This window comes from Cetorhinus maximus, chromosome 6, assembly GCF_964194155.1.
Source record: "Cetorhinus maximus chromosome 6, sCetMax3.hap1.1, whole genome shotgun sequence".
NCBI classification, from domain to species: domain Eukaryota; kingdom Metazoa; phylum Chordata; class Chondrichthyes; order Lamniformes; family Cetorhinidae; genus Cetorhinus; species Cetorhinus maximus.
The window spans coordinates 88,791,570-88,807,276 of NC_135884.1; the positions used below are offsets into that span (position 1 = coordinate 88,791,570).

Below are 15,707 nucleotides of genomic sequence, written 5' to 3' on the forward strand. Positions count from 1 at the left end.
GCAATTGCATAAGGAACGGTTTAGTTTTAATTAAATACATGCTTCTAAATATTAATCACAGCGGCAAATCATTCATTCTACAACATAAAAGCTTAAGCGATAACAAGATTAGAATGGTTGCTTCTCCTACAATTCAATAGTTCATTGATATTCAACATTTATATTAATTTTTTTAAATGACAACCCAACAAAGGTAGTGGAAGTTGATCCATGCCTGTGGAACCATCCCCAGATAAGTCAACTCTTAAAGGAGAGGAGAAAAAATTGACAGGGTGTTCCAGTGAATGTGCTTAGAGCCTCGAAACAAATTTGAAAAATTGACATAAGTGCATGATGTTACTTTGTGTGCTACATAATTGAAGTTGTTCACAGTGTTGGAAGGGGCATGGGATCTATTCTTACATGAAGAACATTTATCGGCTATAATATTGTTTATGTAAACCCTTTATTTGACAAACTGGTCAGTTTTCAAAAACACCTGTATCTGATGTTTGTGAAAAAATTGACTATTGCCTTGATGTGAGGCCCTGAGTATAACTAATCCATGCCTATTGCCTTGACATCCAAGATTTAAAAAAAACACCCACCTTGATTACGTTTATTATCTGGATTTTGTATTCAGTGGAGAAGGAACAATACTCACCATTCACTGTGCTTCCAGCTACACACAGATGTTTTTGCAAGCTTTAGAGTGCCAACTTGCTGTCACCAAGAGTCTCATCCAGCACAACATCTTCTCCAAGCGATCTGCAGCATGTATGAGCAGGGAAAGTTACAGCAAGGCTCTTCAACCAGTCAGATTGAAGAATTCTCACTGCTAAACTTGCAGAGCTTGGAGGATAGAATGGAGAAATGGAACTGATCGGATTGCCCTTTGGGGAGCTGGCATACACTCAATTAGCCAATCTGTCTCAATGTGTGCCATAATTGAGATGTAGCAAATCTTGTGGAAGGGCAAGGCAACTTGGTTCAGCAACGCTTGGATTTTCATGTTTATCTGCACATATGTAGGCTCCAGAAGTTGCTGTTCAATTTAATCCACAATAGCAGGAACTGCTGATAGCTTCACCATCAATATTCATGTAAAATTCAGGCCAGGGTCTAAAGTCAGCCTGCATTATATTCAAAATGGTTGGCTAACATCTCAGAGAATGTAGTCAAGTTTGCCACAGAGAAAACGAGACATAAATGTCACCTGCAATGGCTAGCGATGGGATTGTGATTGGCCGTTAGTGTGTGTCTGCAGAGTAACACCTGTGAGACACTCATACTTTGCTTTGTCAAAGGCAGGTTATTGGCCGGAATTTTCCAGCCCTCTTGGCGTCGGGCATCATGGCAGGCGGTGGGTGGGTGGGGGGGGGGGGGGGGTGGGGGTGGGGGGGAACGGGGGCCAAAAATCAGTTTTACGTCATCATGAAACCAGTTTGCGATCTTCCGCTCCACCCGTCAATGACGGGCCATATTTCACGTCACTGGACATCAGGAACGTAATTTTCATACAGTTGCATCTAATTACAAGCCCCAGTCACTGGGATCGTCCCCACATTCCAAATTTACTGCCCACGTTGGTGGGACTTCAGAATGGCACACTTCACGACTGCCTTTAAAAAGTGTGCACCTGGCGACCTGAACTTTTGCTTTTAGGACATCAAGGATGAAATGCTGCGCATTCGCAGGGGGCACAGTCGCTTTGTCCCGGCTGGCTTTCAGTGCAGTGCTGGGGCAAGGGCTCCAGCGCGGGCAAGACTAATGGGGACTGGGTGAGGGATGGGGGCTTGGAGCAAAGCAGCAGACAGGCTGCAGGAAAGACTAAAACACATGCCAGTGGAGTGAGGGGAGGAAGGAAGTGGCCATGCAGTTGAGAAAGCTTTTTTAAAAGTGAGCCTTCTTCCACAGCTGAGGCCATTCAGCTGCTGCTCCATTGATATGCTTCGTGTTGAGCCTCTGAAGCTTTTCTGCTCACTCAATCAAAACAAGATCATGAAAGTGCCACCAAATGCTCCAGAGCTTTTCACCCCTCCCGTGCAGGCTGCAAATTCACGTGTGTTTTAGGGGGCAGCAGAGAAATTGGCCTACTGGGAATGTTGTAAAATCCCCTTGCGAAAGGTGGCCATGGCAATGACTTTATTAAAGTTTAGACTAGCATCCATTATGGTTCCAGCTAACAGCGCAGCCTTGCAGTGCGGGTTTGCGGAATGCCTGCACCTGATTTGAGAGCACAGCATGCAGTACATTGGCCGAAGCTGCCACCAATCGGTCAAGTGGAATGGGGCGAAGGTGGGTGTATTTTCAGTCATCCATGAAGAGCAGTACACACTGGCCAGCCAAGTGGCAGCCAGCACTCTCCTGCATGCGAGAAGGGGCCTGCAGATTTAACCATGAAAGGTTCTTTAGCACACACCACCCATGCTAACTCACGTGTCTCTCTCTTTGATCCTGTATGATCGTGGAGCTTGGTGATTTAGCAGTATGCCTCATGGTTTACAGAAACCAGGGAAGAAGAAGAGAGTGGTGGAGATGCCTGGCTCGGCAAAGGTAGGAGCATCTGCATTAAGATGAAGGGGCCACAGGGCCTGCTGCACGTGCACTCGTAGTTGCCTCGCCAGACACAGGGTCTATAGACGGCGCCTGCTATTCCTGCTAATGACTGAAAACCAGTGTCACTGACACACACGGTGCATGTCTTGGGAACTGATCAGTCACATATGCCACCTGCTGCAGGATTTGGCATCACGGGGACATGGAGGGCATCCATTTTCAGTGGCCGTGAAAGTGACTGCGGTGCTCAATTTTTACACCAGTAGCTCCTTCCAGGGCTCCACAGGTAACCTGTGTGGGATCTCGCAAGCCTCCATGCACAAGTGTATCCAGGAGGTCACGGATGCGACCTTCGTAAATTTGTGGAGGATGATGATGAGATGCAATGAGGACATCCTCACCTTGCATCTGTGAATGTTTGACTCCTGTGTGGCTGATGGTAGAACACATACCGTCAATGCTCAGCCCTATGTCATGGAGATGTAGTGGAGGCCCTAATAGTCACTAGATTCCTGGAGAATGATGACAGAATGCAGTCAGATACTCCATAGATATTCACATTGCCTCTGTGAATGTCTGACTCATGTCTGGGTGAGGGCAGCTCGCTTGTGCTCTGTGATCAGGGTCATATCATGGAGATGCAGCCATGAATTTTTAAATGCACCTGATCCTTTGGCAGCCTTTAGCACCTAACCCCTTAAGGAGCAGTGTCACTAGTTTCACATGCTGAAGAGATGTGAAGCCAGCTGCACCTCAAAGGTGCTGAAAGCATACAGATAAAATAATGGAACTCTCTGATGCCTGCCCTCAACATTCTGGCAACAATGACAAACACCATGGAGGTGCTGGCATCACTAATTTGTCCAGTGAGTGTTAAACCCGACCATGCATTGTGAAGAGGCCTTGGACTGAGACCCCTGCCTTTATCTTGCGCAGGAACCAAGGTTTCACATCTGAGTGACACGAACATGAACACAAACACGGAGCTATAGGCAAGGAGACATTCCTGGGAGTTTATTTCCAATAGTGAACATTAGTACAAGTGATTAACACCTGCGCCAGGCTGGGCAGCTATACCTACCTAACCCCCTACAGTCGTAGACTGTGTGGGTTCACGGACTCCCAAGATACCTGCCCTTTTGGCGGTCTTGTGGAGTCCTTGGACCATGTTTATATAGGGTGTTGTAGGCTGCAGTCCCTTTTCAGTTATCTAAAAAACCTTTTGTTACTGTTTTGTTTGCACTTCAGTCCCACACTCCTGATCTACGGACACCCGGTGCAGAGAGGGGCCGGGAAGGAAGAGGACCTCCTCGTGAATCTACTCCTGGGCATGGCCAAGTTGGCCACTAACAGGTCCAGGCAGCGAACGATCGAGGGGGTCTTCTGACCCGACTGTCTGTCCCTCTTCTGCGGATATGTTCGCGGCTGGGTGTCCCTGGAGAGGGAACATGCGGTGTCTGCCGGCACCGTCGAGACCTTCCTTGCCCGGTGGGCAGCTCGGGGACTGGAGTGCTTTATCGACCCTTTTAATCACATTTTGATTTGATGTTTGTAAGTTTCCATTAAACTTTGTCTTTCGTTTATTTTATAGCTGACCTAACTTAGGGGCTGTGCTTATTTTACCCCTGATCTTATTGCTTTCATTTATTTGGTTGACTTAGAAAGACTATACCTTCCTAACCCCCTACAATTGTAGACTGTGTGGGTTCATGGAATCCCAAGATACCTGCCCTTTTTGCGGTCTTGTGGAGTCCGTGGACTACGTTTATACAGGGTGTTGTAGGCTGCACTCCCTTTGAATTTATTTAAAAAACCTTTTATTACTGTTTTGTTTGCACTTCAGTACTGAAGGCCTGTTGTGATGACGGGCCCGGCGAATCAGATGCTGCATGGATCAAATTAGCATTGAGCTTTGTAACATCGGAATAGCACCCGTTCACAGCCTTCCATTGCATTCTAGGATTACTGAAGTGGACTTCCTTCTCAAGAGGGCGCCTCATGTCTGAAGTATCTGGCAGGGCAGGTGAGCTCAGCAAACTGACACTAGTTTCCCATCGTTTACTGGCTCTCACAATACCAACTTCAGCCAATTGTTGAATGCACAAGTTAGTTCCAATACATATATCAAGGCATACAGGTCATATGTTAATAATTTACGTTGTTCCAAAGGCTTGAGAGTAACCTCAGGTACCCAGTATTGAGTAAAGGTTAATTTAATCAACATCTATCTGTGATTGGGAAACCTGGGCATGGGGTTGGTTATAGTAAATAGAAAATGCAACAATACCAAAATCAGCAGTTGTTGGCAGGCAGGTGAATTGCACCCATGTGACAAGGAGCCACTAGAAATGTAATGGGGCAATCTTTAATTTCCACTTGAGAAAGGGGCAAATCTTTAGGCTCAGGCCACATGCCAGTGGAGAGCTGCAGGTACCAAACAGTAAAGTTGCTGCAGCTCGCCAGTTAAAAAAGGTAGGAAATCGGCCAGTTCCTGTGTTGAACATGAAGAGTTGAAGAAAATCTCGGGGTCCAGAGGTTGGTACTCAGATTGCCAGCCAAGGAACGGAATACTTTGGGTACAGAAAGTGCAAGCCTACTCTTCATGGGCTCACAAAAATAAAGATTAGAGATTTGTTGGATCGCATTTTCAGTGGCCTCCAATGGATAGTTAACGGCTGTTGAACACAAATCATGTGCATGTAGAGTGTCGGTGATGCCACGAACTCAATTGCTTCACAAAATTACAACTGGGATTTTCAGTTTGGTGCAGGACCTTACTTCGCAAAGTCAGGAAACCTCTGATTGAAAACAGACAAGCACCTGCTCATCCATTTACAAGCCTACCTGAAAATTGAATCAGTTGCTGGTGTGCTTCCCTCAATTTCTATGTGAGAAACAGGCAGCTGAAAATCATTCCCAATATTTACGCATGGGCAAAGCATAAGCACTTTTACACTAACACCAGCAGCTCTAATGTTGGAACTCGGAGCCTATGCAAGTAACAAATGAATAGCTGTTAGGTTGGCAGTTGGGTCATACCTAGCACCAAGAAAGATGCTTGTGGCTGTTGGAGATCAATCATCTCAGTTCCAAGACATCACTGCGGGACTTCCTCAGGGTAGTGTCCTGGGACCAACCATCTTCAGCTGCTTCACCTTCCTTCCATCATAAGGTCAAAAATGGGGATGTTTGTTGATGGTTGTACAACGTTCAGCAGCACTCGCAACTCATCAGATACTGAAACAGTCCTTGTCCAAATGCAGCAAGTCTTGGACAATATCCAGGCTTGGGCTGACAAGTGGCAAGTAAAATTCGTGCCACACAAGTGCCAGTCAATGACAATCTTCAACAATAGAGGATCTAACCATTGCCCCTTGACATTCAATGGCATTGCCATCTCTGAACCCCCCAATATTAACATCCTTTGAGTTACCATTGATCATAAACTGAACTGGACTAGCCATATAAGTACTGTAACAACAGTAGCAGGTTGGAGGCTAGGAATCCTGCAGTGAGTAACTCATCTTCTGACTCCTCAAAGTGAGCCCACCTTCTACAAGGCACAGGTCATGAGTGTGATGGAATAATCCCCACTTACCTGGATGAATGCAGCTCGAACAACACTCAAGAAGGTTGACACCATCCAGGACAATGCAGCCCGCTTGAATGGCACTCCATACGCAAACATTCACTCCCTCCACAAACGGAACAAGATGGCAGCAGTGTGAGCCATTCACAAGATGCAATGCAGGAATTCACTGATCCTCCATAGACAGCACCTTCCAAGTCCATAACCACTGTTCTTTAGAAGGACAAGGGCAGCAGAGACATGGGAACACCACACCTTGAGTCTCCCCTCAAAGCCACTCACGACCCTAACTTCGAAATAAATCACCATTCCTTCACTATTGCTGGGTCAAAATCCTGGAAATTCCTGCCTAACAGCACTGTGGGTGTACCTACATATCATGGACTGCAGCAGTTCAAGAAGGCAGGTCACCACCCCCTTCTCAAGACCAATTCGGGATGGGCAATATATGCTGGCCTAGCCAGTAATGCCCACATCCTATGAATGAATTTTAAAAATGACAATCTATGGGCAGAAATTTATGCCCCTCTGCTGGCGGCTTAGCAGGCGAGGTTTGGCATGTGAAAGTCCCTGCATGGCCTGTCCATCGCCCTGACCTGTCCAAAATTTTACAAGGTTGGGTAAGGCCTAAACCAGACCAGCCACCTTTGCTGCAACTGACTCCTAAGTGTGCAATTAATGACCACTTATGGGCCATTTCCCACCATGCCTCAATTTTGAGGCTAGCAGGAGGAACTCAGGGACAGGAGGGACGCCAGGCACGTCACCCTGCTCAGACCTCTTGTGAGAAGGGGCAAGTGCCTCGTTCAACAGCCTCCTTTCCACATCAGGCCCTCCCCCCTGCCCCACACCAAGGTTTGCCCACTGCTCTCTCACCGTCCTGGCCTCTCCATTAAGACACTTACCCATCTCTCCCCAATGCTCCAGGCCTCACCTCCCCAACCCATTGTAAGACAGGGTAACTAACTGTCCGGTATTTTAAGGGATTGTCCCTTATTTTGTCTGTTTATCCCATGTCCCTTAAGGAATGCATTTTGTCCTTTAAACCTAGGACAGCCTGTGAGTTACTCAGCCTGGGGATCTCCTCTTTGCCTCTCAGTTTTCTTCTCTGAGCATACGCCCATCACTGCCCACATCCTGCCCGTGTTCTTATGGTGACCAGAAGCCCCTACCCCAAGTTCCCAGATTCAAAGAGTACCTTAATTTATTTCATAAGAGTTGATCACATTGACATGTGGCCAACCTCATTTACCTGGTCCTAGATTCCAGGGCCAGAATTTTCCCATTGGTTGCAGGGGGCAGGCCCCGTACGCCCACATGTAAAATTATGCATGGTCAAGTCTGGAGAGCGTCCAGACGTCACCGTGCGCCATTGCGATATTTTGTTGGGCGGACGCCTTCCGATGCGCGGCCGCCATTGATTATAGGGTCACTTAAGGCCCTTGAGTTGCCAATGGACGGTGATTTTTCAGTGCCCGTGGAACCTTTGGTTCGGCGCATGGGCGCAATGCGTTGGCCGGTTGGACACATTTGTATAAACCTTATCCACGTGCGGGATAAGAGGGTTCAGTGGGGTCACGATTGTGCTCTGTCAAATATTGGTTTTTCAAAGTTACCGATATTTTCCAGTGTGATCTGCAATACTTCAAGACGCATACCAGCTGCTTTGTCTGGACTCACAACCTTCACGTCAGCAGTCTGTCATGTGGAATCATTTTTGGGCCTGCAGGTTTCAGGGAGCCTTTTGTTAGCCTATGAATGGGAGCTGAACTCTGCACTGGAGGCACCTTCTTTGAGGAGGAAGGGAGGGCTAGAAGGGGGAGGAGGCCAGGAGTTCACATTCAGACTCCAGGGGAGCCTCCTTTGGGAGGACAGGCGCAGGCACAAGGGGTGCAGGGCCAAGAGGTAGTCCAAGGCGGAAGGGGCCGCAGAAAATGCCACCATCTTGCTGCCAGGTTATACCGGCAGTGAAGCAGCTACCTCAATATGTCTGAGGTGCAGTGCCGAAGGAAGCTCTGTCTCTCAAGGGAGACAGTCAACTATATCTGTTAGATGATTGGGCCTGAGATCTCCACGAAATGTGTGGGTGAACACCTCATGCCTGTGGCTCTAAAGGTCACAACTGCCCTGAACCTCTATGTCTGTGGCTCCTTCCAGGAGTTGGTGGGTGATCTTTGCAGTGCCTCCTAATCAGCTGTCCACACTTCTGTCAAGTGGGTTGCACACGCTCTGTTCAGGCGTGCATTGATCTTCATCCAATACCTCCGGGACCAGACCAGCCAGACACAGCAAGCCAGAGGCTTGTCGGCGATTGCTTGGTTCCCCCGCATCCAGGGTGCAACCGACTGATCACATGTGGCCATCAAGGCACCAGTAGGTGAGCCCAGTGACTTCGTGAAAAGGAAGGACTTCCCCTCCATGAACATGTAGCTCGTGTGTGATCACAGGATGCTGATTCTAGAAGCCTGTCCAAGGCACCCAGGCATCTTCCACGATGTCTACATCCTCAGACACTCCCAGGTGCTGGGTCTCTTCAGTGCTCCAGCCCGGCTTGATGGATACCTCCGATACCTGGGCTGCTCAGGGGGCGCACTCCAGTACCCCCCAGATCGTGTGTCGCTGAAAGTGGTTGCATGCTGCAATCTCCACAATCTTGTGCTGGAAAGGGGGGACACTGTGGACGATGAAGACATAGAGGGTGTGGCTGCATGATGTGTCCAGTAGTGAGTCCGAGGATGAGCAGGCACAGGGGTATGCTGATGCGGGAGATGCTGACCCAGGCATACAGCAGGAAGGCAGGGACCCCCGGGAGGCTTTAATCCTACGACCCTTCAGCCAGCAAACCACATATTGACCTCCAGGACAAGTCTGGACTGCAGGCTCCATACTCGATACCTAAGTGCAAAATCTGCCTGGTTAGGAACATTAACTAAGGGCCTTGTTAATAAAGCTGAATGTCCCACAAAACACTCATGGCATTTTTGGACACAATCCACCTGTGGAAAAAAGAGGCACCCTCAGCCATGGTTACATGTCTGAATTTAATATTACAACCAAAGGAACGTAACAAAACAAAATGACAGAGGTGTTAAAATTCACACCAACTCATAAAGACCTCATTGTGGGCCAACATATAAGCACCAGCGATAAAATCGTGGTGTTCTGAAGGTGTCATTTGTTTACAATTTCGGGTGCTATGTCTTGGTGCTGACCCCTCGCTGGAAGTGGCATCTGAGACAGCTTGCTCACTCTACTATCTTGTTGGCCTCGATGACTTTGGTGGTCGGCCTCTGGCCCATGGAGCCTGTGCTGGCCCCGCATGGTAGGGTGCTGCCAGTTCCACAGCTGGCATCTCCCCAATCCTCGTAGCACTTACTGGATGCAACAGTCACTGGCAGAGGGGCAGAGGAGCTGCTGCCTTCACCCGGAGCGCCGTGAGAGAAACCCGCAGAGATGACAGGCAGCTGTTGCACTGACATGAGGTCGCTTTGGACCTCCCTGCTCACCATGGATAGACGGGCACCGAGCTGGGAAACTTGGTGCCCAAAGCATCTCCCACATTGTCAATGGCCAGCTGAGGTCAATGCTGATGTGAGGGCTTGCTGGTCCGAGCGCTTTCCCAGGAACCCTGATTGACCTCCTCGAGGTACGTCTCCATGACACTGGCCACTCCCTCTGTGGAAGATGCATGGCGCTTGGCCATGAGACTCATTGCTTCAGCGATAGTTTGCGTAGACTCCTCCACCATGGACACGAAGCCAAGCATAGCCTCATGTATCTCCACCAGATGCTTCCACACACCCTGCCACATTTCCTGCATTTGCTGCATCGTGGACGACTCCAGAGGCACATCATCAGACACCATGTGCATACATGCCTTCTCATGGCATCCAAGCCTCACCGACACCGGTGGAACTGGGCGCATGGCGCCTTTCCAAATCTAGGACTTCCTGCTACTCCGACTGCTGGCGCCATGGGCACTCTTTGTCTCTGCCAGCTCCTCCAGTGGCTGTGAGGTGCCCACACCACTTTGCCCTGGGACACAAGCCGATGTTCTAATTCTCACTGAGGAGCTAGTATCTGCGCTGGTGACTGCCTGATAGAGATGGTGTGGTGCTGGTGAATCCGTGACTTCAGGGCCCTCAGGTGTGAGATGGGACCCCGACTGCTTCTCCTCCCGGCCCTGCTCCACTTTTGCTGAAAGGAAGAACAAGGATATTGGATCTGTTAATGTGGAGACAATGTTAATGTGCATCCCTGTCCCCCGGATAAGTATGAACTCATCGTCCCAGAAGCAATGGTCAAACCATGTTGCAAATTTCAATCATGGAACATTCAGCACTGCCATGGCTGTTAGGAGAACAATGGTGATCTCACTTCTGGGCAAACATACCTGCTCGTGGCACCCCAGTCTCACTGACACCGGTGGACCTGGGTGCATCTCCAAATCTAGGGCCTCCTGCTCGAAGGAGCTGAGAATCACCAACAGTGCTGGGCTGACACCAGCCGTCACCTGCTCGGTGACATTATATGCATTCTTCTCTTGAAAAGGGGAGAAGAACATTAATTATTGCTGCTTGTACATGGATTCCCTTCGAGGGCAGCCCACCCCAACCAGAGAGGAACATTGCAGGGCCCCAGTATCTCCTCACCCCGCTGCTGAACACTCACACAAAGATCCTTGGCCTGTACCCCCTCCCCTGGCCTCCTTGGCCAAATGCTGCCCACGTCACATTGGGCACCACACAGTCTAACCTTCCATAGCAAGAAGTTGCAAGCACGTGGCGCACAGAGGACAGCAGATTGACCGGTGCCACACCACCTTGAAGCTCCCTGCCCAGCATGTCATCATCCTGACTTTGACCTGTCCTGGAGTTCCAGCACTGCGCCCAGGCGGAGCTCCTCCAGCTTGCCCCCAAAACAGTAACATGGGTCTCAGTGTACCACATGCTGCGGGGGCAGAACCCATCTCTTCACCACCCTGTCAGGGAAACCTCAGCATGGGCAATATCTGCTGGCCCACCCAGAAAAGGACACATGCCATCAATGATTAAATGCAGTCACTACATTCAAACTTGCCGGGGGGCGGTAGGGGCACCAGGGCGGAAAGCCAACCCGCAGGGTTAAGTGAACAATGCCAATAAGGTACTCACCAATCCTCAGCGCAACAGATCGATGAAGTGCTTGCGACTGTGGATCCAGGTGCGCCGCACCAGGTCGTGGGAGCTCACTATCTTCTCCCAGGCATGCTTCGTCATGTGGGGTGGGGCCTCCTCCTCCCGTCTTAGGGTCTGAGGACTGCCCACCATGCTGCCACCTCCTCGAGGAGGGCACGAGATAATCATCAGAAAAACAGGGGGCACAGCGTCCCTCTGTCCTACAACCCTGTCTGGCCTGCTGACCAGCAGCGCTCTGGGGAGCCTTTCCACTGGCCATGATTCACAGCCTTTGAAAGGCTGCAGCAATTTTTTAAAACAGGCCGCTGGGTCACCATTGGACCTGGCGGTCATTTCTGTCCCGCCGCCGCCCGTCCACTCCCGCTTCCCTCGGGAGCTGCGATTTGCCCACCCCCATAGAATGGCTGTGCTGACCGGATTGCAGGCGGCAAGCAGGTCCTCATCTGCCTGCTCCCGTTCCTCCCTCCCGACAGGCAGAAAATCCTGCCCTAGGACTTTGAAATCTGGGGCAGCTTTTAATTCCAGTCTTGGCCACTACTGCTGCTGGCACCAGTGGGACTACAGAGCTGCCAGCCAGAGGACCATCTCCCTCGTGATGTTTTGGAAACCCATCTCCAATTAATGAATGCTCCTTGGAGCGTTAAATGGCTGCAAGCCAGCCCATATTGGCAGGGTATATTTTCCATGGACTCTTCAGGTGGCAGAGCAGGAAACCCCACCATCTGAAAAAAACCTGCCCAATGGTCTTGCTTTGTAACAATGGGAGGAATTTTCCAAGCACCCTGGCGGCGGGCGTGATAGGTGGCGTGTGTGGAAAATATGGCGGGACCCAGTTCACGATGGCTTGAAGTTATGCCGCGATCTTCCGCTCAGCCCACCAACAGTGGGCTGCGTTTCACATCATCCGACAGCGGGGAGCTAATTGTAGTGCATTAACATATAATTAACAGGCCATCCCACCAGGCTCTTGGAACCCCGCCACATCCATCCACGTCGGCGGGAAAGCACACCGACGTGTTTCAGAACATCACGCAGGCAACGTCCATTTGGCAGCCCTCACTTTGGGGGACCTGAGGTGCGTGCGCAGCAGTGTTCTCCACAGCTCACTGGTTGTTTACAGGCCTCAGGGGCGTGGGGCACGGGGCGGGGGGAACTGGTGCCTGGCCCCGCAGGCAGCTGCTGACTGGTGGGGTGTCTAGAGGCAGGTGCTGATCAGCCTTGGAGGTGACTGCTTAGGGGAGGGGGTCAAGTGCTGCCCTGGCACTGCATCCTGCGCAGAGGTTGGCGACAGAGTAAGCGAGGGAAGTGGCCACGCATTAGGGAGACCTGTATAAACTGACCATGCTATCGCAACTAAGACAGAGCAGGCGCAGCCACAGTGATATGATTGGGGCCAGGTTCCTAGCCTGCCCAGCCATGCAAGCAACACGAAGGCACGAAAGGGCCACCAAGCACTCCATACCTTACCCTCCACCCCCCGCCCCCTAACCCCCCACCACAGGCTTCGAGCCAGTAAAGCCACCACTTAATTGGACCGCAAAGCAGTTGGACTGCAAACGCTGTACAATCTCCTCGCCAACGCTTGCTATGCAGCAATCACTTGTGGAGGCGCTCACGGCCCATTGCAATCTCTGCATCCTGGTTTGGACCAGTGCCACCTATCGCAGGTTGATGGAACTCACGCATCCCTGGCTATCCGAGGGGTAACCAGCACTCTCCAGAAACCATTAGGGGGCGGCCTCATAGGGCCAGGAAAGGTGCTAAGTACAGCCATGATAACCACATCTCTCTCTTTTGTGCTTCATGTGGGCCATGTCAGGATCATGCATCTGTTGCCCTAGCTGCATACCTGATGGCCTACAGAGGCTGTAGAAGACAGAGGTGAGAGCGAATTGGGCACCTGGCTGCGCAAAGGCAGGAGCAGCAGCCTCATGAAGAAAGGGCAGCAGGGGCTCCCGCACACGCTTCCCAAGATTGATAGTGAGCCTTGGATGGTTGGCGCCTAGAGACACTTAGGGTCTATAGCCGTCTGCCATTCCTGCAGATGACTGAGAACCTGTGTTGTCGACGGCTGAGCATGTCTAGGGACCTGGTGGCTCACACCTGTCACTTACTGCAGGACTTGGCTCCAAGGGGACATGGAGGGCATTCTCTGCCAATGGCTGTGAAAGTGAACGTGGCATTCAATTTCTCTGCCAGTGGCTCCTTTCAGGGTTCCACAAGTGACCTCTGTAGGATTTCACAATCCGCTACCCACAAAAATTCATCCATGAGTTCACAGAGTCCATCTTCTCCATGGCACACAACTTTGTACATTTTGCCCGGAACTGGGACAGGCAGAATGCAAAGGCCATTGGATTTGCCGTGATCTTGGAATTCCCACAGTTGCAGGGTGCGATTGACTGCACTCATGTGGTGCGCAGGTCTCTATCACTACACTCAGTGGATTTCACCAACCGCAAGGGCTTCGACTCACTGAATGTGCAGCTGGTATGCGACCATCAGAAACGCAACCTGCAGATGTGCGCACGGTTTCTAGGGAATGTGCATGATGCCTACATCCTAAGTTGCTCGCAGATTCCTGCAGTCTTCCAAGGTCCGCAGAGGCTGCAGAATTGGCTCTTGGCGAAAAGAGCTATACACAGATGCCATGGCTTATGACACCCATGCAGCGGCCTCAGACTGCAACAGAGTGAGGCTATAATGAGGCTCATGCAGTGGCTTTATCTGGTTGGAGCAGACCATCGGGATGCTGAAGATGTGATTCCAGTGCCTGGACCGGTCTGCTGGAGCCCTGCAGTACAGTCCGCAGAGGGTATCACGCCTCGTCGTCGCCTGCTGTGCCCTTTACAAACTGGCCCTGCAACGGGGTGAGGAGCTGGCTGCGGAGGAGATGGAGGAGCTGTAGGTCTTCTCCGATGAGGAGGACGCTGACGGGGATGAGGGTGAGTGGGCCCTCAGTCGTGATGACAATGGAGATAAAGCTCTCGCACTGGCTAGATGAGGCAGGTGCTCTGGGGAGGCCCTCACAGCTGCCAGCTTTGTGGAGGGCGATGACGACATGCAGTGAGGTAGATCCTCACATCACAGTCGTGAACGTTTGACTCCAGTCTATCTTTTTGCAGTGCCAATACCCTCTATGAGAATGGTTCTGTTATGGAGATGCAGTGAAGGCCCTAATAGTCGCTCGATCGCAGGGGGATGATGACAACATGCATTGAGGACATTCCTTAGATCTTCACATGGCCTCTGAGAATGTCTGACTCCTGTCTAGCTAAGGGCAGCTCGCTTGCACTCCATGATCAGGCCCATCTCAGAGATGCAACCATGAAACTTTAGATGCATGTGCTGCTGTGTTCACCTTCAGCACTTCAGCCCTTCAGGAGCTGGTGCACAGCATCACTGGTTGCAGTTGCTGGCGTGGTGGGGGCCAACCCCACCTTAATGGTACTGAGAGCACACAGCGAGTATGAGAGAACTCTTTGGTGCCTGCCCGGTACATTCTGGCACCAATAACCAGCACTGCCGAGTCGCAGGCATCAGTACTGTTTCCAGGGAGATGTGAGTCTGGACCATCACTTTGGTCTGAAGGCTGCACAGAGCACAGGGTAGAGGCCCTGGACTGAGACACCTGCCTTTACCTTGTGCAGAAAGGTTTCACATCTGAGTGACGATAACACTACTCATCAGAACAAGGAGCCATAGGCAGAGAGACATTCTTGGGAGTTTATTGACAATAGTGAACATTATGCACAAATGATTAACACCTGTGCCCAGGCTGTGCAACTGGCGGTGTGAGCGGTAATTTCCGGCCGGAGCAGCCGCTCAGCAACAACATGACCTCGGCCTTGGAGACTTACATCAACCATACTGTTGCAGTCGTTGCAGCAGATGGAAGAATGATTGTGGGAACCCAAAGTGGATTTGACCAGATAAGCAATCTGATCCTGGATGAGAATCGTGAGCGAGTATTTAGTTCAAAACAAGGAGTGGAACAAATAATACTTGGCTTGCACAGAGTGAGAGGAGACAATGTGGCAGTCATTGGTGAAATAGATGAAGAAACAGATTCTGCAAGGGATTTGGGAAATATCAGAGCTGAACCTTGAAATTCTGTGGTACACTGAAACACGAAAGGACTTTGTGAATGCATGGGTGTCATTGAGGATAGTGGGAAACTGGTGCTTTCACAGCAGTGCATGTAGGAAATTTGATGTCCGAAGGATGAAATAATATTTACGATTTGAATATTTTTATGCCTTTGTAGTTTTGAATATGTACATAAATATTTTTAAAAACTTGAGCAAAGCGTATAATTCTCTGGAAGAGATTGGTGGGATTGGACTTCGGGGTGGTTCTCTCGGCTAATGCTGGTGACATGCTCTTCATGTTCACCGACCCGG

The 15,707-nt window shown here is 50.4% G+C and overlaps 1 pseudogene; it reads left to right on the forward strand.

Moving 5' to 3' along the window:
* Window positions 1-15,113: 15,113 nt before the first annotated feature.
* On the forward strand, window positions 15,114-15,472 carry LOC144681352 (U6 snRNA-associated Sm-like protein LSm8 pseudogene; annotated as a pseudogene).
* Window positions 15,473-15,707: the final 235 nt, after the last annotated feature.